A 27,377-nucleotide genomic window follows, 5' to 3' on the forward strand; every position below is an offset into this window, starting at 1 on the left:
AGGTCTGTTTTATCTCCTCCAATATGTTTAATAAATGCCTTGGGTCGCCATCTAAAGGGGTGCACAGCTAAATTTGTGATACCCAGGTTCACTTCACAGGAGGTTGGCATCCTACATTAGAATTACCCCCAGACTCTTGCTGTGAGGAGTATTTCCTTGAATTGAACTGCACACACTCTTTGCATAATAGGCGTGTTCCTGGGTAACAGGAACACTTTGCAAATGTACACTTATTTTGAATGAAAATGCTCCAGTTTTACAAGGACATGTTCGTGCAATTCTGTGCACGGCATGCTGTTAAATGCACAGATTGTGGGGACACAGTAGCTGATCACAAGGTTTTTCAGTGTCGGGGTCTGGGAAGCCAAATTTAGTGGTCTACAAGGATTACAATGGGCTACACAAGCTCTCACGGGTAGCGGGGCAGAGCAGCAAGGCTTAGACTAAGGAGATCAGAGGATGGGTGCAAAGCACAGGTAACACACTGAATGGTTGTCAAGCAATAGATTTTTCACAAGGTCAGTTTTACAAATATACCTATTTTTTTTGCATTTAAGTAAATAAAACCCACCTGAATGTGACTGGCTGCTGGCCCCTTCTCCAGAGTTGCATCACCGATAGGCTGAGTATGTGATGCTCAGCTTAGTCAACACTCTTCCTGGTTTTCCTCCATAGGCTGAGTATGTGATACCCAGCTTAGGCGACACTCTTCCTGGTTTTCCTCCATACGCTGAGTATTTGATGCCCAGCTTAGGCGACACTCTTACTGGTTTTCCTCCATAGGCTGAGTATGTGATGCCCAGCTTAGGCGACACTCTTCCTGGTTTTCCTCCATAGGCTGAGTATGTGATGCCCAGCTTAGGCGACACTCTTCCTGGTTTTCCTCCATAGGCTGAGTATGTGATGCCCAGCTTAGGCAACACTCTTCCTGGTTTTCCTCCATTTGTCGATGCCTCTCATAGTCACAGAGGGTATCTAGACCCATGCTGTCACACTGACCTACCAAACCTGACATACAGAGGAATCTGATCTAAGGTACATCATGGTCACAAGTACTCATGTGAGGGAATGGTGACCATTTGGTAGAGCTGCAACCGTGCACTTCCCAAACATCCCCTTTCACACCCCCCACACACAGTGACCCCTCCAGCGTGACTGTCAGTGGAAAACCCAAACAACTTTCATTGACATCTGGGCACAGCATTTAGGATTGCATGTAAGGCGGTGAGATGACGCCCCCAACCATGGCACAGCAATTGATATGATATTTTATTTATAGCGCGAGTATACACAAGTGTTTCAATGTGCGACAAGGCAAGGGGGGAAACAAGGGAGGACAAGACACTGATCTTACTAGGCCCAGTGACCTTGAGATTGTGCAAGTGCAGGGGAGAGGGAAGGGGAAAGTGCCAGGGGAGAGGGGGAGGAGGAGAAGTGCAAGACATTGGAGCAGACATACAAGTAGTGCGGCCAACATACTTACCAATATTCAGATTTCCTTGCCCCATATGTATTGGGTCATGCATACACAGATGAACTCTGCACAAATTACATGTGAAGCCATTAGCTTTCAGGTGTGAAGCCCCACAGCATTGCAGTCATTATTGCACAATAACATCTTTAGAGCATCTGGTCATCAACTGCTCATATTTTACTGACTCGATAACTTCACAGAATTCATTTAAATGAGTTGTGAGGACGCCGGTGAAAGTTTATGCAATAGCTTGATTTTGGAAGATTGTGCCTCATTGATTTGAAATCTTCGTAGGTTTTTAAACACAATGCATGTCACTGCAATGTGATGACTGCTCACAATGAAGATAAAGGGCCTAATTCACAGAAGCGTTTTATAATGACAAAACCCCATAGGAAAACGCTCTTTGAATCAGGGCCATAAGCTGTTTGCTGTTATTCATTTCTGCTATTGTATGGTATGGTAAGGTACGTGTGTATTTTATTCTTTTCTTTAAGTGAAAGGTTTGCTAATTAAACCAACACACATTAAACAAAATAAAACATTTTAAAACAATTGTTGGCAGTGCTTTTATTACACAGTAACTCCTGAGTATCTGTGCCCTTACTCAATGGAACGGGCCATGCAGTATTCCTGTTCCCAGGACATCTCTTTGATCTCAGCAGTCCAGCAGCAGATACAACTGGCCATTGGCTTGCTCTATGTAATGTACGTTGTTTTGTAAAGAGCCATCCCAACGCTATTGGCGGACTCGGTGCGCATGACTCTGCACAAATAAAGGGGGATGGGCTACAGGTTCCTGAGTGAAACTCTGCTTAATATATGTGCATGGCAGTATGTTATCCATAGGGAAGGGCCCAATATCTGATAGACTGCACTGCTTTACGTCACTTAGCCACTCATGTGATAAGTTATTTGTAACGCCCCGGTACACAAGCGCTTCTAGGCGCGAGCATGTGATAGGGCTAAAGAAGACAGCTTAGTCGTGACTCAGTTAGTGTTGATGTGGGAGAGTATGATAGGGCTAAAGAGGACAGCTTAGTCGTGACTCAGTTAGTGTTGATGTGGGAGAGTGTGATAGGGCTAAAGAGGACAGCTTAGCCGTGACTCAGTTAGTGTTGATTTTGGAGAGTGTGATAGGGCTAAATAGGAGAGCTTAGTCGTGGCTCAGTTAGTGTTAATGTGGGAGAGTGTGATAGGGCTAAAGAGGACAGCTTAGTCGTGACTCCGTTAGTGTTGATGTGGGAGAGTGTGATAGGGCTAAAGAGGACAGCTTAGTAGTGACTCAGTTAGTCTTAATTTGGGAGAGTGTGATAGGGCTAAAGAGGACAGCTTAGTCGTGACTCAGTCAGTGTTGATGTGGGGGAGTGAGATAGGGCTAAAGAGGAGAGTTTAGACATTGATTACTGTTGACGTGGGAGAGTGTGAAAGGACTAAAGAGGACAGCTTAGTCGTGGCTCAGTTGGTGTTGATGCGGGAGAGTGTGATAGGGCTAAAGAGGAGAGTTTATACATTGCTTAGTGTTGATGTGGGAGAGTGTGATATGGCTGAATAGGACAGCTTAGTCGTGGCTCAGTTAGTGTTGATGTGGGAGAGTGTGATAGGGCTAAATAGGAGAGCTTAGTCGTGGCTCAGTTAGTGTTGATGTGGGAGAGTGTGATAGGGCTAAATAGGAGAGCTTAGTCGTGACTCAGTTAGTATTGATGTGGGAGAGTGTGATAGGGCTAAATAGGACAGATTAGTCGTGGCTCAGTTAGTGTTGATGTGGGAGAGTGTGATAGGGCTAAAGGGGAGAGCTTAGTCGTGACTCAGTTAGTGTTGATATACTTATGTCTGGGCCTAGGGTGGGCATCCGTGGGGGTTTTGTGTATGCAGTTCAAGGCGCTAGAAGATCTTAGAGGTGAGTCAGTTAGTCGGGGGAGGCCTTGAAAGTAAACCTCCATGACCATTTGTTGAAATATCCTATTTCTCAAGCTCCCAATGGCCTCCCCCTCCCTCACTCTCTGGGCCTCATTACAACCCTGGCGCTAAGGGATTACCGGTACCGGTAAGTGTACCGGTACTGGTAATCCCTTAGCACCTGATTACGAGGTCCCTTTGCGGGTTCCCACCTTAACGGCTGGTTTAACCAGCCGTTAAGGATTGGACCCGCAAAGGGACCTTGGTGGTAATTACGGTACCGCAATTTGCGGTACCGTAATTACCGCCTTCCCCATTCCCATTGAGCCCTTTGGGGCAAAAATGGGAATGGGGAAGGGCCATGGAGAAAGGGGGAATTACCGCCCCACCAACCTTGGAATGGGGTGGTAATTCCCCCTTTATCCATGGCGGAATCGGTAAATTGCCGGCATGAACCATGGTGCTAGCAGCACCATGGTTTAGCACCTGGGACGTAATGAGGCCCTCTGTCTCCCTCCTTCTCTCTCTTAGCTACATGGTACCCCATGAGGAACAGAACATGCATCTGTGAATTGGCAGATGAGAGAAAGGGGAGGTGTGAAATCTCAGACATAACCATGAGCCACCTTCACAGGGTTATGGGAGGCAATAATTTAAGGTTCAGTGGAAGTGCAGCTTGAAATTTGAAGACCAAAGTCACCCATTTCATCTTCCCTAGTGTATTGGTTATCAGGCTGAGAGATGCTGAGAGATTGGTTACTAGGCTGAACGATACCTCCAACATCACTAACACGCTCAGGTGCTTTTCTCAGTGGCCTGCAGGAATGTTTGCATTTCGAGGGCCGGTCCCTCGAGGCAGGGTAAGGCATTTGTCAGATGTCCATCAGACAGTGGTCGGGGCAGGCGCCACAATCCCTGCTCAAGTGGCCCACAGGTCTACCCTGCTCACTCACACAAGCCACAAACTCTTCTCACACAGTCCATAATAACATCTCCCATCACTGACAGTCACAACGCACCTTGTCCTGATGGTGGATGCAACAGCAGGCATGCAGGTATCAGAGTGATGCTCCAACACTGCAACTAGTTCTTCATGAAGAAACTCAGAGCAGAATAAATACGTGTGGATTACACAAAAAATATGCATCACCTTGGCCTAAAAAAGGGGACAGGGTGTGAAAGCTGCAGGCTGGTAAAGAGCAGCGTGTCAGAGGGTCGGGGGTGGGTATGATGTCCTCTTGCCAGCTAAGGGTCTCAGGAATGTCCTTACTTGTGCCATAGGTAAAGGTTGGAACCAGGCCAAAAACAGTCAGTATAAAGGAAACATTTAAATCAATCAGGTTTATTTGGATAAAGTCTCTAGAACATCAAGAACCCCATATCCATTTCATTACATCGGTCGGTCATAACAATACATAAAATGGGGTTACAATGAATAAAGGCAATATATGACTTCATTAATATTCAAAACAGTTCCCTTGAAGGGAACATTAAAAAAAAAGTTTTATTACATATAAAGTATTTGCCATGTTGCCCTAAACAAATGAGTTCAGCTACAATATATGTAGGATGGCGGTACTATGATTCCTTATGATGTATGATAAAGCATCAGAGTGATGCGTGAGATGCTGCCCTATGATTCTGTATGACATATGATTCAGCATCAGCGTGATACATGAGATGCAGCCCTATGATTCTGTATGATGTATGATTAAGCATCAGAGTGATACGTGAGATGCAGCCCTATGAGTCTGTATGATGTATGATTAAGCATCAGAGTGGTGTGTGAGATGTGGCTGTGTTATTCAGCATGATGAATGTTAAAGCATCAGCGTGATACGTGATGTGTGAGATGTGGCCCTAAAATTATATGTGATGTATGCTAAAGCATCAGAGTGATGTGTGAGATGTGGCCTTATGATTTTGTCTGATGTATGCTAAAGCATCAGAGTGATTTGTGAGATGTGGCCTTATGATTTTGTCTGATGTATGCTAAAGCATCAGAGTGATTTGTGAGATGTGGCCTTATGATTCTGTCTGATGTATGATCAAGCATCAGAGTGATACGCAAGATGTGGCCTTATTAGTCTGTACAATGTATAATAAAACATCAGAGTGATACGTGAGAAGGAGACCTTTGATTCTGCATGATTAAGGATCAGAGTGATACGTGAGATGTGGCTCTATGATTCAGTATGATGTATGGTAAAGCAGCAGAGTGATATGCAATATGTGGCAGCCCAATGAATCTGTGTGATGTATGATTAAACATCAGAGTGATATAGAAGATATGGACCTCTGATTCTGCATGATGATGCGAAAGTATCAGAGTGATGTGCAAGATGTGTCTCTATGATTCTGTGTGATGTATGCTAAGCATCAGAGTGATACGCAAGATGTGGTCCACTGATTCTGTATGATGTGTACTAAAGCATCAGAGTAATATGCAAGACGTGGTCCACTGATTGTGCATTATGTACCATAAAGCATCAGAGTGATGAGTGAGATGTGGCTCTATGATTCTGTATGATGTATGCTAAAGCATCAGAGTGATAAGCGAGATGTGGTCCACTATTTCTGTATGATGTGTACTAAAGCATCAGAGTGATATGTGAGACGTGGTCCACTGATTCTGTATTATGTACCCTAAGGCATCAGAGTGATGAGTGAGATGCAACTCAATGATTCTGTATGATGTGCACAGAAGCATCAGAGTGATATGTAAGTTGTGGTCCTATGATTACGTATGATGTATGACTAAGCATTAGAGTGATACATGAGGTGTCACCTTATGTTTCTGTATGATGAAGCATCAGAATGATATGTGAGAAGTGTCCCACTGATTCTGTAATGTATACAAAAGCATCAGAGTAATATGCAAGACGTGGTCCACTGATTGTGCTTTATGTACCATAAAGCATCAGAGTGATACGTGAGATGTAGCTCTTTGATTGTGTATGATGTGATCTAAAGAATAAGAGTGCTATATTAGGTGTGGCCCTATGCTATTGTATGATGAAGCATCAGAGTGATATGTGAGAAGTGGCCCGCTGATTCTGTATGATGGGCACTAAAGCATCAGAGTGATACGCAAGTTGTGGCCATATGATTCTGTATGGTGTACGCTAAAGCATCAGAGTGATATGCAAGAAGTTTCACACTGATTCTGTATGATGGGCACTAAAGCATCAGAGTGATATGCGAGTTGTGTCACTATGATTCTGTAAATGCTAGATTAATGTAGATTCTGGTACATAAAGATCTGATCTCCACGTCAAACAAGCAAACAATACATTTAATTTTCCTCCTTGTTATATCATTTTTTATTTTTTTTAATTTGCCTGATTTAATTGTTTAAAACAATGTTTACAAGATGAGTTTCCTTGGAAAATAAGAAGAAGAGATGAAACCACGAAAGTCCTGTTCACTACTCAGTCCAGGTCTCTTTTAAATACAACATTCTTGGTGTCTCCAACAAGCGAAATTGGCATGGGCCGTGTGGGCGTTTTACTGTCCCTTTTCTGTTATATAATTTAATCCAACAGCTTCTTCCTATTCCCACCGTGATGAATTAATAATGAATTATCCCCTGAATGCAATGAACTCTAAGCTTTCCATATTACCCCCCGGCTTCCGTCTCCAGCTGGGTAACCCCCAAAATGCGGCTGTCACTCCACTCTATACTGGCAGGTTGCAGAATATTACCCCAGGCTTCCAGCTGTAGCTGGGTACCCCCCATATTGTGGCTGTCACTCCACTCTATACTGGCAGGTTGCAGCATGTTACCCCAGGCTTCCAGCTCCAGCTGGGTACACCTAAATGTGGCTGTCACTCAACTCAATACTGGCAGTTTGCAGAATAATACACCGGGCTTCCAGCTGTAGCTGGGTACCCCTCACAATGCGGCTGTCACTCCACTCTATACTGGCAGGTTGCAGGATGTTACCCCAGGCTTCCAGCTCCAGCTGGGTACCCCTAAATGTGGCTGTCACTCAACTCTATACTGGCAGGTTGCAGAATATTACACCGGGCTTCCAGCTGTAGCTGGGTACCCCTCACAATGTGGCTGTCACTCCACTCTATACTGGCAGGTTGCAGAATATTACCCCAGGCTTCCAGCTGTAGCTGGGTACCCCCCATATTGTGGCTGTCACTCCACTCTATACTGGCAGGATCCAGCATGTTACCCCGGGCTTCTGGCTGCAGCTGGGTACCCCTCACAATGTGGCTGTCCCTCCACTCTGTAGAGGCAGGTTGCAGCATGTTACCCCCGGGTGTATGGCTCGAGCTGGGTACCCCTATAATGCGGCTGTCACTCCACTCTATACTGGCAGGTTGCAGCATGTTACCCCCAGGCTTCCGGATCTAGCTGGGTAACCCCTTTGATGTGGCTGCCACTCCACCCTATACTGGAAGGTTGCAGCCTGTTACCCACTTCCAGCCCTAGTTGGGCACCCCCCACAATGCAGCTGTCACCCTACCCAATACTGGTAGGTTGCAGCCTGTTACCCCCAGGCTTCCGGTTCTAGCTGGGTACCCCCCATAATGCACTGTCACTCTACTCTATACTGGCAGGGTGCAGCATGTTACACTCAGGCGTCCGGCTCTAGCTGGGTACCCCCGCAATGCGGCTGGCACTCCACTCTATACTGGCAGGGTGCAGCCTGTTACCCCCAGGCTTCCGGTTCTAGCTGGGTACCCCCCATAATGCACTGTTACTCTACTCTATACTGGCAGGGTGCAGCATGTTACACCAGGCGTCCGGCTCTAGCTGGGTACCCCCCGCAATGCGGCTGGCACTCCACTCTATACTGGCAGGTTGCAGCATGTTACCCCCGGGCTTCTAGCTCTGAGTACCCCATATAATGCGGCTGTCACTCCACTCTACACTGGCAGGTTACCCCCGGGCTTCCAGCTGTAGCTGGGTACCCCCATATTGTGGCTGTCACTCCACTCTATACTGGCAGGTTGCAGCATGGTACCCCGTGCTTCAGGCTCTAGCTTGGTACCCCCACAATGCGGATGTCACTCCACTCTATACTGGCAGGTTTCAACATGTTAGCCCGGGCTTCCCGCTCCAGCTGGGTCCCCCCCTGTAATGCAGCTGTCACTCCAATCTATACTGGCAGGGTGCAGCATGTTACCCAATGCCTTCTGGCTCTATCTGGGTACCCCATATAATGTGGCTGTCACTACACTCTATACTGGCCGGTTGCTGCATGTTACCCCTGGCCTGCCAGCTCTAGCTGGGTACCCCCTATAGGGCAGGTGGCACTCCTCTCTATAATGGCAGGTTGCAGCATGTTACCCCTGGGCTTCTGGCTCTAGCTGGGTACCCCATATAATGCGGCTGTCACTCCACTGTATACTGGCAGGTTGCAGCATGTTACCCCTGGGTTTCCAGCTCTGGGTACCCCATATAATGCGGCTGTCACTCCACTCTATACATGCCGGTCGCAGCACACTTAAAGCATAGTCTCTATGCACATACTGAGCTGTCCTGAATTAGAGGACTGGATGATCAATACTAGTGCACATACAGGTGATCTAAGACACCACCTCTCGTGCTGCCGTGAACACACAAGGGGTTTCATCCAGGGGGAAAGAACAAATAAAATGCAGCAGTGTTTTGTTTCCACTAGGCCATGCTGCTAATGGCTCAAGGTACACAGGTGCAGAGTATGTATATACATGTATATATATGTATCTGGCCATGTGTATCCCAGGGTACAGTATATAGGCTGCAGGTGCACAGGTTATTTGGAGTGGGATAATGTGTAGAGGAAGCCATAGGTTCCTGAGTATTAGAAATATTCACATCCGCTCTTCATGTGGTCATTCTTTATGTATATTCTGTGCTGTAAGGCAGTGAGGTGGTATATTTTATTTCTCGTTTAACTGTTCAGCCGGGATTTCATGTCCTGATTAATGTATCATATTGTTGAGCCATGTTGAGGCATGTTATCCTCTGTTGTGTAAATACCTGCTAATGAGTTGCATTGCCTGATTGATCTTGTGCTGCTGAATCCTTATTGCTGTTGTGATGCTATTTATCGTATACTAGATCTTTTCTGTATCTCAGTGAACATGGCTTGTGCATTTTCCCCATAATGTTATAATAGTCATAAATTCATAAGGTGAATTCATAAGGTGCTTCTGGGCGCTAAACACTGATAAGAATACATTCACACCATCTCTCTCCTTGTCTACTAGGAAAAGAGTCAATCTTCAAAGACCTCTTAAAGGCTTGGAGACCCTCCAGTGTATTTAAAAGAATGGCTTCTGCGATGCCTTTTTTGCACTCTGTCCGGGTGTAGGGCCACCCCAGTTGGATCCTCTGATGCTGTTTCAGATTTGAGGATTGACTGAAACGTTTCCTGCACTCTGTGCACTCGTAGCGCTTACCCCTTTATGGCTCCTCTGATGATGTATCTTGAACTATGTGCACGTGTAAGGCTTTACCCCCGTATGAATCCTCAAATGGCTTGTCTGATGGTGGCTTTACAGAGCTGAGGTCTGATTGAAGCTTTTATTGCACTCTGTGCACCTGTAGGGTTTACACCAGTATGGATCCTCTGATGGATTATCAGATCTGACGATTAATTGAAGCTTTTCCTGCACTCTGTGCAATTGTCGGCTTCCCTCCTGTATGGAGCCTCTGATGCTTTTTTAGATCTGCTGATTGATTGAAGCTTTTCTTGCACTCTGTCCAGGTGTAGGGTTTTCCCCCAGTATGGATCCTCTGATGCTGTTTCAGATTTGATGATTTATTGAAGCTTTTCCTGCACTCTGTGCACTTGTAGGGCTTCACCCCAGTATAGATCCTCTGATGCTGTTTTAGATCTGATGATTAATTGAAGATTTTCTTGTACTCTGTGCATGTGTAGTGCTTCACCCCAGTATGGATCCTCTGATGTTGTTTCAGATTTGATGATTGATTGAAGCTTTTCCTGCACTCTGTGCACTTGTAGGGCTTCTCGCCAGTATGGATCCTCTGATGCTTTTTTAAATCTGATGATTGTTTGAAGCTTTTCTTGCACTCTGTGCACGTGTAGGGCTTCTCGCCAGTATGGATCCTCTGATGCATTTTTAGAACTGATGATTGATTGAAGCTTTTCTTGCACTCTGTGCACGTGTAGGGCTTCCCGCCAGTAGGAATCTTCTGATGCTTTTTTAGAACTGATGATTGATTGAAGCTTTTCTTGCACTCTGTACATGTGTAGGGCTTATCGCCAGTATGGATCCTCTGATGGATTATCAGAGTTGAGGACCGAATGAAGCTCTTCCTGCACTGTGTGCATTTATAGGGCTTCACACCAGTATGGATCCACTCATGCTTTTTTAGATCAGATGATTGATTGAAGCTTTTCTTGCATTCTGTGCACGTGTAGGGCTTTTTGCCAGTATGGATCCTCTGATGGATTTTCAGAGCTGAAGAGCGATTGAAGCTTTTCTTGCACTCTGTACACGTGTATGGATCCTCTGATGGTTGCGCAGAGCTGAAGAGTCACCAAAACTTTTCTTACACTCTGTGCACATGTAGGGCTTCACTCCAGTATGGATCCTCTGATGTCTTATCAGATTTGAGGACCAACTGAACCTCTTCTTGCACAATGTGCATTTATAGGGCTTTTCACCAGTATGGATCCTCTGATGGTTTATAAGAGTTGAGGAATTTATGAACCATTGTTTGCACTCTGTGCATGTGTAGGGCTTCCCCCCAGCATGGATCCACTGATGCTTTTTTAGATCTGATTATTGATTGAAGCTTTTCTTACACTCTGTGCACGTGTAGTGCTTCTCGCCAGTATGGATCATCTGATGCCTTTTCAGAGATGAGGATAAACTGAAGCTTTTCCTGCACTCTGTGCAATTGTGGGGCTTCACTCCTGTATGGATCCTCTGATGGTTGCACAGAGCTGAAGAGTCACTGAAGCTTTTCTTACACTCTGTGCACATGTAGGGCTTCACTCCAGTATGGATCCTCTGATGTCGTATCAGATTTGAGGACCGACTGAACCTCTTCTTGCACTGTGTGCATTTATAGGGCTTTTCACCAGTATGGATCCTCTGATGGTTTATAAGAGGTGAGGACTTTATGAACCATTGTTTGCACTCTGTGCATGCCTAGGGCTTACCCCCAGTATGGATCCTCTGATGCTTTTTTAGATCTGATGATTGATTGAAGCTTTTCTTACACTCTGTGCAAATGTAGGGTTTTACCCCAGTATGGATCCTCTGATGCCTTTTTAGATTTGATGATTGATTGAAGCTTTTTTTGCACTCTGTGCACGTGTAGGGCTTTTCGCCAGTATGGATCATCTGATGGCTTTTCAGAGATAAGGATGAACTGAAGCTTTTCTTGCACTCTGTGCACTTGTAGGGCTTCTCGCCAGTATGGATCCTCTGATGCTTTTTTAGAACTGATGATTGATTGAAGCTTTTCCTGCACTCTGTGCAAGTGTAGGGCTTCTCGCCAGTATGGATCCTCTGATGCCTTTTTAGAGCTGATGATTGATTGAAGCTTTTCTTGCACTCTGTACATGTGTAGAGCTTATCGCCAGTATGGATCCTCTGATGGATTATCAGAGTTGAGGACCGAATGAAGCTCTTCCTGCACTGTGTGCATTTATAGGGCTTCACACCAGTATGGATCCACTCATGATTTTTTAGATCAGATGATTGATTGAAGCTTTTCTTGCATTCTGTGCACGTGTAGGGCTTCTCGCCAGTATGGATCCTCTGATGGATTTTCAGAGCTGAAGAGCGATTGAAGCTTTTCTTGCACTCTGTGCACGTGTAGGGCTTCTCGCCAGTATGGATCATCTGATGCCTTTTCAGAGATAAGGATAAACTGAAGCTTTTCCTGCACTCTGTGCAAGTGTAGGGCTTATCGCCAGTATGGATCCTCTGATGGATTATTAGAGTTGAGGACCGAATGAAGCTCTTCCTGCACTGTGTGCATTTATAGGGCTTCACACCAGTATGGATCCACTCATGCTTTTTTAGATCAGATGATTGATTGAAGCTTTTCTTGCATTCTGTGCACGTGTAGGGCTTCTCGCCAGTATGGATCCTCTGATGGATTTTCAGAGCTGAAGACCGATTGAAGCTTTTCTTGCACTCTGTACACGTGTAGGGCTTCTCGCCAGTATGGATCCTCTGATGCTTTTTTAGAGCTGATGATTGATTGAAGCTTTTCCTGCACTCTATGCACGTGTAGGGCTTCTCGCCAGTATGGATCCTCTGATGCATTTTTAGAGCTGATGATTGATTGAAGCTTTTCTTGCACTCTGTGCATTTGTAGGGCTTATCGCCAGTATGGATCCTCTGATGGATTATCAGAGTTGAGGACCGAATGAAGCTCTTCCTGCACTGTGTGCATTTATAGGGCTTCTCGCCAGTATGGATCCTCTGATGGATTTTCAGAGCTGAAGAGCGATTGAAGCTTTTCTTGCACTCTGTGCACGTGTAGGGCTTCTCGCCAGTATGGATCATCTGATGCCTTTTCAGAGATAAGGATGAACTGAAGCTTTTCCTGCACTCTGTGCAAGTGTAGGGCTTCCCACCAGTATGGATCCTCTGATGCTTTTTTAGAACTGATGATTGATTGAAGCTTTTCTTGCACTCTGTGCAAGTGTAGGGCTTCTCACCAGTATGGATCCTCTGATGCCTTTTTAGAGCTGATGATTGATTGAAGCTTTTCTTGCACTCTGTACATGTGTAGAGCTTATCGCCAGTATGGATCCTCTGATGGATTATCAGAGTTGAGGACCGAATGAAGCTCTTCCTGCACTGTGTGCATTTATAGGGCTTCACACCAGTATGGATCCACTCATGCTTTTTTAGATCAGATGATTGATTGAAGCTTTTCTTGCATTCTGTGCACGTGTAGGGCTTCTCGCCAGTATGGATCCTCTGATGGATTTTCAGAGCTGAAGACCGATTGAAGCTTTTCTTGCACTCTGTACACGTGTAGGGCTTCTCGCCAGTATGGATCATCTGATGCCTTTTCAGATATAAGGATAAACTGAAGCTTTTCCTGCACTCTGTGCAATTGTGGGGCTTCACTCCTGTATGGATACTCTGATGGTTGCGCAGAGCTGAAGAGTCACCGAAGCTTTTCTTACACTCTGTGCACATGTAGGGCTTCCCTCCAGTATGGATCCTCTGATGCCTTTTTAGATCTGATGATTGATTGAAGCTTTTCCTGCACTCTGTGCACGTGCAGGGCTTCGCCCCAGTATGGATCCTCTGATCCTGTTTCAGATTTGATGATTGATTGAAGCTTTTCCTGCACTCTGTGCACATGTAGGGCTTCCCTCCAGTATGGATCCTCTGATGCCTTTTTAGATCTGATGATTGATTGAAGCTTTTCCTGCACTCTGTGCACGTGTAGGGCTTCGCCCCAGTATGGATCCTCTGATCCTGTTTCAGATTTGATGATTGATTGAAGCTTTTCCTGCACTCTGTGCACTTGTAGGGCTTTTCGCCATTATGGATCCTCTGATGCTTTTTTAGATCTGCTGATTGATTGAAGCTTTTCTTGCACTCTGTCCAGGTGTAGGACTTCCCCCAGTATGGATCCTCTGATGCTGTTTCAGATTTGATGATTGATTGAAGCTTTTCCTGCACTCTGTGCACTTGTACGGCTTTTGCCCCAGTATGGATCCTCTGATGCTGTTTCAGATTTGATGATTGATTGAAGCTTTTCCTGCACTCTGTGCACGTGTAGGGCTTCTCGCCAGTATGGATCCTCTGATGCTTTTTTAGATCTGCTGATTGATTGAAGCTTTTCTTGCACTCTGTCCAGGTGTAGGACTTACCCCAGTATGGATCCTCTGATGCTGTTTCAGATTTGATGATTGATTGAAGCTTTTCCTGCACTCTGTGCACTTGTACGGCTTTTTCCCCAGTATGGATCCTCTGATGCTGTTTCAGATTTGATGGTTGATTGAAGCTTTTCTTGCATTCTGTGCATTTGTAGGGCTTATCGCCAGTATGGATCCTCTGATGGATTATCAGAGCTGAAGAGCGATTGAAGCTTTTCTTGCACTCTGTGCACGTGCAGGGCTTCTCGCCAGTATGGATCATCTGATGCCTTTTCAGAGATAAGGATAAACTGAAGCTTTTCCTGCACTCTGTGCACGTGTAGGGCTTCTCGCCAGTATGGATCCTCTGATGGATTATCAGAGTTGAGGACCGAATGAAGCTCTTCCTGCACTGTGTGCATTTATAGGGCTTCTCGCCAGTATGGATCCTCTGATGGATTATCAGAGTTGAGGACCGAATGAAGCTCTTCCTGCACTGTGTGCATTTATAGGGCTTCTCGCCAGTATGGATCCTCTGATGGATTTTCAGAGCTGAAGAGCGATTGAAGCTTTTCTTGCACTCTGTGCACGTGTAGGGCTTCTCGCAAGTATGGATCATCTGATGCCTTTTCAGAGATAAGGATGAACTGAAGCTTTTCTTGCACTCTGTGCACGTGTACTGTTTCTCACCTGCGTGGGATTTCATGTGTGCGATTAGACTGGATCTGTGAGGGAAGCACATCCCGCAGACTCTGCAGGCAGCTGCCTTCTCCTTTGTTTTGATCTTCATAGGGGTGCCGGGCATTGGACTCCCCGAGGAGGATGATATGTTATCTAAAGGTTCAGTGGAATGACACTGTACTCTGTAAAGCTTCTCTCAGTCCACTCTATATTCCCTCGTCTCGTCTTCATGTGCAAATTCTTGGTTGCAGAAATGGCTCTAGTCTCGGCTGAAAGAAACAACGATTTCAGATATTATTTCATGGCATTGTACTAATCGACACAGAATTGGCTAGTGTACAGACTGCCCCATCCCACTCCAGCACACTTACTGATTAATGTATCGGTATGTCTGTCCATCAAAATATATAGGACTTTAGAGAAAGTAAAAAAAAAACACTGAAATAAAACCCTGTGTGTTAATGGAGGACGCTGTACAGCAATTGATGCTCTTATGTTCTTGACTGGTATTTTTGTTGTATTCTACTCCCAATATATACAATCCAGCACAATCCTGTCCGAGGTCCCCTCTCCTTTACCTATTCTCGCTTCTCCGTAAGCGAGTTTCAAATTGTGTGATACTTTTACATTTAATTTACTGTGTTTGTAGATTTGTCTAATATGCAATACGATGGCACAACATATCTCCTGCCTTTATATGTCATTATTTAGTATTTTAGTCATGTATGTAAGAATGAAAACCATCAGCTTGAAACCTAAGCACAATCTAAAAATAGAAATGATAATGGGTATATAAATAATTCCATCTGCACGGAAGTGCAGATGGGAAAATACATTCCAAGATGATGGAGAGTCAAGTTAAAGGCTTGGTCTAATCCACTATTCCCAAAGTAGTACCAGGAGCACTCAGGGACAGCAATCACATCCCAGCCTTTCCCTATTTACAAGGCACAAGGATAGACCCTCACTAAGAATAGAATCCAGGGGCAGGAAGAAGAGAGCATACAATCAGAAAGCCTGATGTCCAATTGTTTTTACTATGTATAGTTACTGATGTGTGTTTTTGTGCCTCTCCTGAATTGCTGTACAGCAGGTTTCAGGAGTGATTGTGTTCCTCACTGTGCACCTGCAGACAGTGACTTGCAAGTCCACTCTTTCACCCCGTCCTCGACCCACTTTTCCCTGCTACTCTCTGACACCACTTCTCGTTTCTTATAGTGGAGATCTGCTGCTTCTTTGGTGGGGCTACTCTGTGTCCCCTCTCCTTTACCTGTTCTCGCTCTTCCTCGCCCCACTTTTCCCTGCTACTCTCTGACACCACTCCTCGTTTCTTATAGTGGAGATCTGCTGCTTCCTTGGTGGGGCTGCTGTGTGACATTGCAAACATGCCGAAATTCCAATAACCAACAACAATTTCTGAACAAGAAGATTTAAATGTGAGCAGCTTCATTGGTTGCAGAAAATTGTGGGGCAAAATTGTGACTCCAGACTTTCTGAGAGTAGGGAGCTTGCATGGCTTGTAACTTCCGCAAGGATTCCCTGCTTGAGTAAACATGTAATAATGCATCGTGGTGAAGTCGCCCTGCCTGGTTATGGATGCCACCATGGTGGGGAGGGACTCTCTAATCACCCATTTCTGGGGTTCAAAGGTCTCCATGAGATTTTTTTGGCATGTTTACCATGAGCAGTAATTCTGCACAGTCAATCTGTGGATTTTGAGAGTTCAGGTGGACGATTTACCTCCATCTTTTTGTTGGGTGTAAATCACCCCGGTTGCCGCCATAGCGCACAGTGCAGTGGTGCGGTAGTAAAGTCGATTTATCTGAATTGCCACCTGCTTGTAATACACCACTCGTCACGAGGGCCAGAGTCTTTAAACAGGTTGCCACCTGTGTTATTGTGTGATACACCTCAAGCAGATGAATCAGATGAGAAAGGGCAGGCAGGGGCCGAAGAAGAGAGCATAAAATACACACAACTCCATTTGATCAGTGTGGGTGATTAGAGGCAGCTGTGGATGTGGCTGGAAAGTGGTGGAAGGCGAGAAAGGGACGGCGTTGCAGGAACTTGAGGCAAGTGTGAGAGAAGGAGGAGGTGGTATCATCAGGAGCAAGTGTTTAACAGAAAGAAGTGGTACCAAGACAAGGCCGTTATCAGGAGGAGGTGATAACAAACATCAGGAGGTGGCAGTCAGGAGGAGGCGGGGGAGGTCATTGTCCAGAATAGGTGGTAACATCAGGAGGTGGCAGCTGTCAGGAGGACACAGGAGGAGGTCATTGTCAGGCATAGGTGGTAACATCAGGAGGTGGCACCTGTCAGGGAGAGACAGGAGGTTGTTGTTGTCAGTAATAGGTGGTAACATCAGGAGGTGGCAGCTGTCATAAAGAGACAGGAGGCAGTCATTATCAGGAATAGGTAGTAACATCAGGAGGCGGCAGCTTTCAAGTGGAGGTGGGAGTAGGTCATTGTCAGGAATACGTGATAACATCAGGAGGTGGCTGCTGTCAGGAGGAGGCAGGAGGAGGTAATTGTCAGGAATAGGTGACAACATCAGGAGGTGACCGTCAGGAAGAGGCGGGGGGGAGTCATTGTCCAGAATAGGTGGTAACATCAGGAGGTGGCAGCTGTCAGGGGAGGCAGGAGTAGGCCATTGTCAGGAACATGTGGTAACATCAGGAGTTGGCAGCTGTCAGGAGGAGGCACAAGGAGGTCATTATCAGGAACAGCTGGTAACATCGGGAGGTGGCAGCTGTCAGGAAGAGGCAGGAGGAGGTAATCATCAGGAATAGGTGGTAACATCAGGAGGTGTGTGGTATAATTCATAGTGCTTTGAAGTATAGCGCCTTGAAGTTTCTAGCGCCTCACTGAATGTGATAGCATTCTATTGACAGCAATAATGTGGCATACACATAGAACCAGTCCTATGTTGCCAGTATAACAGGTGAATGTGTGGCTCGGGGCAGGCAAGGGATGGGATTCATAATGCAGCCAAAGCCCGATATAAAGCTACAGAGAGTAAATGTGCATCACGTTTTTTCTCTGGATTCCCTCATACACAGGAGACAACATTATTTATCTAACTGACAGACTCAATTAGCAAGTACTAATCACTAGTGCTAACTCGTTAACATTATAATGTAGTCCCATGTACATAGTGAGGTGGAAGGACATGTTTTGAAATTCGTTTTTAAACGTGCATTTTTCTCTCTTCATTTCTCTTGCTGTGCTGAATGCAGAAGGCAGGAAGGCAGCAGGACATCGAAAAAAGATACAGTTATAATGTGAAGCTCTCATTGTTTAGGACATGAGGGTGGAAGCTGAAAACATCTTTGTTAATATGATTGTTGCAAAGTATCTGCAGATATGTCACGTAAGTAGAATGGGACGGTACAGAGTTCTGCTGGAGAAAGTCTGAGAGAAAAAGTTCAGATCGCTTTTGCTGGGCTACAGAGACGGATGATCTCGGTGTCTTAAGATTGGCTTGAGAACCTTATGTTCTCGCCACCCACACTTTAGACACTGAGATTACGAAGGCCACCCCTGTTGACCGGGCCGCTCTTCAGAGGGAAATCGCCTGGGGGAGAAAACCACAAATATTTTGGTAAGCAGCCCAGTTCGAAGTGAGTTTTTTGTTTTTATGCGATTGATTGGCAAATGTGTTTCAAAGTACTAGGCAGTCAGAGTAGCACAGCAAAATAAATATCCTGCATTTTCATGTGCCATGTGTTGATTCATAAAATGTAATGCCTGTTTTTGAAAAGATTTATTTGCATTGTATATGTGGTTTTGTTTTTCTCTTCTCATTTTGTTACAGGGAGCTCTGAAATGTAGATGGTAAGAACTGCATCATGACATTATAATTCTTTGCAATACAATATATATTACATGGCCACAGTAGTGGCCATGTAGTTATGGTTAAGTTCCTGTTTCCATGTGAAGAGCACTTTTTGGGCGGCTTATAACTCGGCTCCCCCTGGACAAATCCTTACCAAAGTTTGCAAAAAAAGTATATGGGCCACTCTGAATTTTTTTGTCTTTTTTCCCATAGATTGAATGGGGCAAAAACTTTGCGCACGGCTACATGTCAAACCACTGGACGGATTGTCATCAATTTTGCGGCGGGGGCAGGGGCTTGTTCTCCAAAGTGTGCTTTTGTAAATTTTGTGAGAAATCGTACTGTACTTTCCTTTAAAACGATCGAAAAGTAGCACTCTAAGAATTATTGATATCCATGTCCGTTCCGCGGTCCCACTTCCCTGTTCTCTCTGTGGAGAAGATTTCTATTGCCTAATCTATGGCATGCTGTACGTCAAGATGTTGCGCTTTCACCGATTAGTTCTGCCGTAGCGTCAAGTGCGTAGCATTCTTTCCATACAGCCGCCACGCTCATGTAGTTTTTGTGCTGTGCGTCGATATTCCCGCAAAGAAACCCTTATGAAACACTGTGTCGAAAGGTAAGCATTACTTATATGTGGCAGTAGAAAGTGAAAGAGTGCTTTATTCTTGTTACCACTATCGTAGGCAATGTAGGCAATGTACAACAAGTCCTTACTATGTAAGAAGCCACCACCAAAAGTACTGCGGTTAGACTGGAGTCCTATATTTTGGAATCTGGGGCAGCCACCTGCACGGTTTCGTCAACACAGCGCGTCTGCACGTGGTCGGGAGTAACGGTTCTCATTATTGACTACTGATATGTTGTTGCAAAATGAGAATGTATTTGCGTTCGGAGTGAAGGTCAGTTCATTTAATTGCATTTTTTCAGTAGGCGCTCAGTATGGTCGCACACACATGTACCAAACCTCATAAAGGTCCATTGTTTTTCGACCTTGATGTACAGGGAACACAGACAGAAAGAATGTAGGGAGTCACAGTTTATGAAACATTCCCTTTGATAAGTTATGCTTCAAAAAGGTTTGTGAGGCACATGAAATATCAGTTCCCGAGGATGTCTTACTGCAAACAGCTACTGTGTGACTGCGGAGGCCGAAATGGAGGCGGTGCATATAATGTAAGCTTATTTTTCAGGCCTGTACACCAAACTGCCATTATTTACTTAGTCGGAAAAAAAAAAAATGATTACTAGAAATGCATTTGGAAGTTTGTGTGCCGTTGAAATTTGGGATTGCACATTACCGCCGTCTGCACGATGTCACTACAATTTCCACTATTACCTACGAAATTTATGTGGCACTGATATTTTTTTACCTATTATATAGATTGTACATTGTCGCCATTTGTAGGGTGTCAGTACATTTCCCCATAAAACATGATTTGTTTATAGAAATGTTATGTAGTACACCTTAAATTTCCGCAAAGGCTTCGTATTCATAGATTTTTTGGTCATTTTCCCCTCAGCTACTTCCTTCCGTATTGCGAATGTCATGGATTGCAGCATCCGAGTGACGGTTTCTTTAATCGTCAAGTCCAGCTATTCATCACCGGTTGTATGTGCGTCCTCATTGAATGGGATGACCGCATCGGACCTCTATGTCCGTACGCAGTTGTAGCAGTAAAGCGCAACATACCATCCTTTTTGGTGTCATAGTTCGCAGCCATTCATGTTGCCTTGTAAATCACTGTGACAGGAATACGCCTACTGTGCCAACAACGCATAATTTATGTGTGGTTAAACAACAACATCACCATTGCCACTAACATTATACTTTCTGATGGACTACATCACAGCGCTTGACGCAGTCTTGGCAATGAATGTGAGAGGAAACCCACTACTGTGTCGCAAATGCATACTGTGTGTGTGATAAAAACTGTGGCGCCAATGCATGGTGACTGTGTGGGAAAACATCAACGTGACCGTCAAAATTAACATTTTCACTGTGCAGCAGAGACACAAACTTGACATTTCTTTGCAACTGAGAACTGGGCGATGATTTAGCGCTGTACATTGTGAAATGAAAGTACATTAATACTTTTTACATGTTAGTGTGTTTTTTTATCATTCCTTGTTCCCCTTCACAATTTGCCATGCTGCGTTGCAGGTTGTAGTGTGTTCTTTAATAGGTGCCGTATCACGGTACGTACGTTTTTATGAAATCATTTGTTGCCGCTGCCTAGGTACGTTATCCAGAACGCTATTGCACACCACTTGCTTTGGCAACGTAAGGCTCAGGCTAATTTATTATTCTTTCGTGCCGTTAGGGTACTTTCTATTACCCAGGTGCCCCAATTACAAAGATTAGTTCTGCATGAAGACGCTATATTCAGATTTGGTATCTTTCTAAAAGTTGAAAAATGAGATCAGGTGCAGTGAAAGTGTTTGCTGCACAGAAACGTTTCAAAAGGAATGCTTCCTTTTACCTTCTCATTACACATTTCTTCACCCTTTTCACCAGTGGTAATGGTGCTGCTTGCAATATTTCTGCCATTAGTGCATTTCAGTTCACAGGGTTTGTTGTGATTTTGACCACATATTAGAAGATTACTTCTTTGCGTTCTGCACGCACATTTTTGTCAAACATATTCCCTGTATGTTCTACACATTTATGTAAAGGTCATTGCGCTCGAACAAACACCTTTGTGTTTTACATGTCGTAGTGTTTTCATACTTCACAAGTTTCGTCATGTACATAAGCAATCAACGGGACGCCTTTCGTCCCTGAAGGGTACGCTGTAGGTATGCTTACTGACCACAGTGTCGGAGAGGTAAATACTGCCATTTACTGGTTGGGACAAAACATTGCATTGCAGTCGCCATGTCCATCAGACCTTTCTGTTAAAGGTGTGCTGATAACCACACATTTTAGAACGAATACTAATCTTCTTCGCTCACTACGGTCACACATTTTCTTTTTTTCCTTTCTGCCAGCTGTAATGGAAAGCGGAAAAAGACTTTCTATGCAACGGCCGCCTTCCCTTTCCATGGTGGCCATCTTGGAAAATTATTTGTTTTCTTTAAACGGGAACGCCGGAGGCGTTCCGGTTGAAGATAAAAAATCATTTTTTTTGGTGCAATGGGTTAGTGCTGTAAAATCTGTATTGGTAATGGGATTCAGCCCCCTTTTTTTAGGGTGGAATGGGGTTTACTGATTCAAAGACCTCGGTATGCACTCTTGCTTCTATTGTGGTGCAAACGTGCCCTGTTGTGTTGTGAACGGGAAGTGTTGCAGTTACAAGTTCGTACAACAATACACAATGTCCTTCTGCACTATCAACGACTAATGTGGCCATGCTGTGCAACTGTGCAATTCGTAGAAAGATGGGCAGTGAAGTCAAATGTTGCTTTACAGTATGCTTATGTGTTACTATTGGAATCCTTCTAAATGCTCAATAAAAATGTTGGTCAACTTATGTTATGAATCACTTACAGTACTGCCAACCTATGCAAAGCATTTAAAAAACGTTTCTCAAAGGACATTATTTTTACGTTGCCTTCCTAAAAAAGTCCAAAATTCACTACAAAAAAAACTTTGTTAAAGGGACGTTATGGTTAAGTTACCCTATTAAAAACCTATGCCATTCTGTACAAAAACTTTGTAAAAAAAACCCTGAAATTTGGGAGTTATGGTAGGGTAATCACCCATTCTCCCATCAGCTCTCTCCACTGCCACCACTACCACCCCGACCATAAAAGATGCCACCACTCATGTCATTGATGCCATCACTGACGCCATCACATCTTTAGCCCCTTTCTTTTATGTCAGCCAAGCAACCATAACTCGCGCCACCACTGTGCACTGCTAAGACTAACACCCAGGATATCAAAGATGACATGATGGGACCGGCACCCTTCATTACGGGATGCACAATTACGAGGTTCCCTTTCCGGGTCCCGCGAGGGGAAAAGGGAGCTAATAATGGGCCATTTGTAATGTGCCCATTATTACCTCCCTCCCCATTCCCATTGAGCCCTATGGTGGCTCAAATGGGAATGGGGAATGGTTCGTGCAAAGAGGTATTACTGGGTCCTCCTATGTCGGAATGACCTGGTAAGTCCTCATTGCAGGAACCCAGTATTGGAGCCCGGTTTGGAGGCAGCCATGGTGCTAATAGCACCATGGCTGCCTCCAAACTCATAATGAGGCCCATTGTTAGGAAACAGTGATAAGATCAGGAAGTGGCAGCTGCCAGGAAGAGGTCATCGTCAGGAATAGGAGATAACATCAGGAGGTGGCAGTTGTCTGGAGGAAGCAGGAGGAGGCCATTGTCACTAATAGGTGGTAAACTCATGAGGAGGCAGCTGTCAGGAGGAGGGGGCAGGAGGTCATTGTCAGGAATAGGTGGTAACATTAGGAGGTGGCAGCTGTCAGGAGGAAACAGGAGGAGGTCATTGTCAGGCATAGATGGTAACATCATGAGGTGGCACCTGTCAGGAGGAGGCAGGAGGTTGTTGTCAGGAAGAGGTGGTAACATCAGCAGGTGGCAACTCTCAGGAGGAGGCAGGAGGTTGTTGTCAGGAAGAGGTGGTAACATCAGCAGGTGACAGCTGTCAGCAGGACACATGAGGAATAGTGGTTCAATCAGGCGGTTGTCAGGAGGAGGCAGGAGGTCATTGTCAAGAATAGGTGGTAACATCGGGAGGTGGCAGCTGTCAGGGGGATGCAGAAGGAGCTATTTGTCAGGAATAGGTGGTAATATCAGCAGGTGGCAGCTGTCAGGAGAAGACAGAATGAGGTGATGAAGTGGTGTTTGTCAGGTGGACGTGGCAACATCAGAACGAGGTGGTTGTCATGCAGAGGTAATAACGAGGGGGAGGAGACAGTTCATCCGTCAGCCACTCAGGTCGGGAGGGAACCACTCAGGTCAGGAGGGAACAAGGAAGCCCTGTCTGGTTTAAGACAAGTTATTGAGGTGGGTGGAGATTTGAAACTGAGGCAAGGAGGTCATAACTCCCCTCTCGTGGACAATTTGAAGACTTGGCAAGCTGGGCCTGCAGACATTTGAGTGAGTCACAGAGAGTCTTGCAGTAGAGGATCACGCATTGGCCCCTCTAGTTAGCCAATGGAGAGAGTCTTGCAGTAGCGGACCATGCATTGGCCCCTCTAGTTAGCCCATGGGAAAATAGTGTGAGAACCCTAAAAGCTCAGTGACAAAACTGGGGGGTGAGTAGCTATCACTCCCCATGGGAGACACTGGGGGTGAATAGCTATCACTCCCCATAGGAGACACTGGGGGTGAATAGCTATCACTCCCCATGGGAGACACTGGGGGTGAGTAGCTATCACTCCCCATGGGAGACACTGGGCGTGAGTATCTATAACTTCCCATGGGAGACACTGGGGGTGAGTAGCTATCACTCCCCATGGGAGACACTGGTATTATTTGCGTGTGCTGCTTGAACCACCCTTTCTTTTATTGTGATTGTGAATAAACTATTTATGTAGAACGTCCATCTCCAGTGTTTCGTGCATCCTATGATGCCTTCCTGACACACCATATGTGGAAATGTTTAAAGTGCATTATCAGAGCACTCCAGTCTTGCAATACAGAGGGATGAACAGTGACTTGGAGCAGCTATTAAGGTAGGTCCAGGTACCTTTATAAGAACAAATAAGGAGAATAGGTTTAACTGAGGTTCTTAAATAGGGGTTCAATAGAACACAAACATCAGTCTTTGCCCACTATGTAATGGAACAAGTGCACAGACTCTAAAACATCTCTTGAGTGTGTTTGCTGGGACATTATAAAGGAGAGTAAAGACATTTTCAAGATTTGCTGATAAAGTCTGGGAGAGACTGGTTACAGGTCACGAAACACTCCTAACAATGGAAACTGTAAAACTGCTGAAAGAGCTAAATCTTACTGTTGCTTACCTGTGACATTGCTGAAAGAGTTAAACTGTTTAATGTTAACAATCTAAACATTCTTGTTTAGATTGTGTTTATGTCTAATGTCCTAATCTTGGGAGAGGATGATTTTTAGGTTAGGCTAAACTGTTAATAATGAAAATGTGCGATAGTCGAAAGAGTTCAATTGTATTTTTGTACTATTATAAACTGTAATTTCTTTTTTGTGAAAAGTCTTAATTTTTGATTATAACACAATAAAAATAAAAAAATAAAAAAAGATGGGAAACAAGTTAGTTAGTGTTTGGGGGTTTAGTGTTTGGCCGTTTAAGAGCTCCACACCTCTTTCTTGATGATGGACTTGGTAACCTACCAAATCCACGTTGCTGTCTTCTCTGGTTCCTACAACACAGGGATTGCGATGACACTCAGTCCCCAAGCTCACCTTAGTCCCAAACCCTCAGCCTCGTCACAGGCTGCACTTGATATAATGGCAGCCAAAACCAATTGACTTTGCCAATTGACTCCTCCTCCTCTCATCTCCTCCTGATGGGTGATCTCAACATCCATCTGGACTCTCCTGACTCCTCAAGACCTTTCCACAACTTATGTGACTCTCTCTCCCTCTCTATCCTACCCTCTGGCTCCACGCGCATCGTGGGCCACACTTTGGATGCTCTCATCCCTACTGAAATCCCTCTCTCTATCCCTCTCACTATCTCTCTCTCTTGGACTGACCACTCTCTTCTCTCAACACACCTGAAGCTCTCCTCTCCTCTTGCAGCAACACACCTGGCACGGCCACTCAGCTTGAAAGACACCAGACCCAGGAAAAAAGTGATAGTGGCTGCTTTTGTCTCTACCTACTCTCCTCCTCACATGCCTGCGGCGGACTCTCACCCTGACACAGCCCTCGCTAACTTCAATCTCTCTATCTCCAACACTCTTGACACTCTTGCCCCTGTCATGAGGGTAAAACTGGCAGGCTGCTGCTGGACCCGTAGTGAATTACCAACGCCAGACTTGCTGGAATCACCAGTGCATTACAGCCCCGGTGGTCCGGTAAATCCGGCGCCGGCATTCTGTTAATCCCCATTCCCATGGAGTCTGACAGGATTCCATGGGAATGGGGACCGCGGAAACACCTGCACCGTTATTAACAGTGCCAATGCTTGTGCGTCCATCTGCGGACGGGTGCTGTTACGCCTGCTAGGTCAGACCTGGTGGGTGTAACGCCACACGGCTGCAGACTTGTACTTTGCCAGTCCAGAAACAATGCTGGCGGTGGGTTTACATCAGTGATGTCATCAATGACATTTGTGATGTCATCTTTGATGTCCTGGGTGTTAGTGTTAGCAGTGCACAGTGGTGCGGGCAGTTATGGTTGCTTAGACTACCATAACTGGCGAATTTCAGGGTTTTTTCAGTTTTACTTCGAACCATAATGGCATGTTTGTAAAGTTTATTTTTGTGAATTTCACAGGTTTTTAGTAGCGCAACTTAACCATAATGTCCCCTTAACAAAGTTTTTTTGTGTGAATTTTACTGGCTTTTAGTAGGGCAACTTAACCATAACGTCCCTTTAACAAAGTTTTTTTTACTGAATTTCATAGTTTTTTAGTAGGGCAGCTTAATCATAACAGCCCGTTAACAAAGTTTTTTTACTGAATGTACACTTTCATCATGTGAATTTGGGAGATATGTACTATAATTCCCTTACTTTATATACATGTAACATAAAACATACTGAACATCCTCGCTAATGATATTTGAAAGACACAGACTGAGCGCCTGTCTGTGGATGGGCGCGGACGAGATCAACACTACCCAAACAGTCAGGGGGTATCTGAAAATTTACTATTGTGCCATATAAAAAATGTACAAGTTAAAAAAGAACACATAAACACATTATAAGTACTAATAAGTAACCAATTGAACCTACACGTCTCACACATTACCCATGCATTTAATTACCATGTAGAATGAAATGGATTATACCATAACAAAAAAAGATATGCCTCCAACGTAATTACCTCACAGAAACTGTGCAGCCAGGAGCGACAGTAGACGCACACAGCACAACGAAGACACATTACAAGAAAATAGTAAGTGAACTTCATTTTTCTTATATGTGTGTGTACTTTTTTGTATGAGGGGGAGAAAAAATAATGTATTTCTGTTGTTTTGACACAGAAATGTGCAGTACTTTGGAGTGGCTGGAGGAGAATTTTCTGCATGGGGAAATGTCGGAAGATAGCGATAATAATGGTACACACTTCTCTGCATTTTATGGGCATTTAACATATATATATTTATTTTTAACAGACCAAGTAAAAAAAGAAGAAACTCCACCAAAGGACACAGAGCAAGACAGCCTGAAACGGATAGAAGAGAATATGGACATACTAAATGAGAATTTTAACGGGTTAAGGCGTTTCAGTATCTGCTTCCCCCTCTTTCTCTTGATCGATGTAGGTGTGTGTATTACATTTTTTTATGTTAGTTGTAGTGGAATGGTTTGGATCAAAAACATTTTTTTTAAAAGAGTTAAAATGTCAGCGGACAGCGCGCCTGTTCGGGCTGGCCGTAATCAATGTAATATGGATGTTCTATGGGCAAATCACCTACCCGTACCATTCGCAACCAAGATAGAACTGATCTTAGAACGCACCAGCTGTCCAAGTTGTCCGTAACTTAACAGAATGGGGGCGTCCTAAGGACATTATACCTCTCCGTACTGGTCACAACCAAGATAAAACATGTTCTTAG

General features: G+C 44.8%; 1 pseudogene; it reads right to left on the bottom strand.

Annotated features, from left to right (window-relative positions):
• Positions 1–4,699: 4,699 nt before the first annotated feature.
• LOC138528731 (zinc finger protein 721-like) overlaps positions 4,700–27,377 on the bottom strand; it is a 289,902-nt pseudogene continuing 267,224 nt past the window's right edge.

The sequence above is a fragment of the Ambystoma mexicanum genome, chromosome 7q (genome assembly GCF_040938575.1).
Source record: "Ambystoma mexicanum isolate Mex_15411 chromosome 7q, UKY_AmexF1_1, whole genome shotgun sequence".
NCBI lineage: Eukaryota > Metazoa > Chordata > Amphibia > Caudata > Ambystomatidae > Ambystoma > Ambystoma mexicanum.